At 47.7% G+C, this 894-nt stretch overlaps 1 protein-coding gene across 1 annotated transcript in view; it reads left to right on the forward strand.

Moving 5' to 3' along the window:
* Nucleotides 1-894, forward strand: part of GSR (glutathione-disulfide reductase) — a 109,990-nt gene that overhangs the window by 75,901 nt on the left and 33,195 nt on the right. The gene's annotated exons all lie outside the window — the stretch shown is intronic.

The following is an 894-nucleotide window of genomic DNA, read 5'->3' on the forward strand; positions in this document are numbered from 1 at the left end:
GGAAGCCACAGGTGTGTGTTCAATTCCAGACCTGAAGGGCAGCTAGGGACCATAGTCTCAGTGGTTCCCCCAGGCTCTATCAGACCAGCAAACCTAGTCCCTTTTTTTTTTTTTTCCTCCAAATGATTTTGAGTTTTGTTACACATTGTTCTCTCTCTCTATCCAGGATCTCCTACATAGATCCCCCTCTGAGTGGTTGACAGTGGTAACCGGGCATCATCTAGTTCTTTTGGTCTCATAGTCGTATAGGCTGAGGATCGCATGGTGTACCAGTCACGAGGACTTGTAAGCTCAGTTTTGAATTTTGGAAAAGAGCTTTATGCCACTGGATTGAGCTACCAAGTCTCACCAAACTAGAATGTAGCCTTTGGATATATCTCTTATATGCTGTGTCTGTTATTTCTTTTGCCATTAATGATTGTGAAGTTAACCTGTCAGAACAGAAGCATCTGTCTCAGTAGGCTTCTTTTCTACAGAGAGTGGGTGGTGTCTGCCAGAGTCAGTCAACCAGGTCTTACCTGATGGCTGCATTTTATGTAGGTCTGGCCCTCCACGTAGGTAACTCTGATGTTAACAGTGTTAAGTGGTTAGGTCATTCAGCTGCTAACCAGAATGTTGGCAGTTCAAACCCACCATCCACTTAGGTGAGGAGAGGAAACTCAGGCCCACCCAAAGCAGCAGGACTGGAGAACAGGAGAAAGGGGATAAAAGCCAGGAACCTGGACAGAGGAGCAGTCAGCCCCAGGGACAAGTCAGGGATGCCCAAAGCAGCAGGCCAGAAGAGCAGGAGAAAGGAGATTAAAAGCCAGGAAGCCAGACAGAGGTACACTCAGCCACAGGGACCCAGGTGGGGGTGATACGAGAGGTCTCCAACAGCAAGACAAACTTGTCTGT

This window comes from Orycteropus afer, unplaced genomic scaffold, assembly GCF_000298275.1.
Source record: "Orycteropus afer afer isolate SDZICR_OR568_19922 unplaced genomic scaffold, OryAfe1.0 scaffold00095, whole genome shotgun sequence".
In the NCBI taxonomy this organism is placed as follows: domain Eukaryota; kingdom Metazoa; phylum Chordata; class Mammalia; order Tubulidentata; family Orycteropodidae; genus Orycteropus; species Orycteropus afer.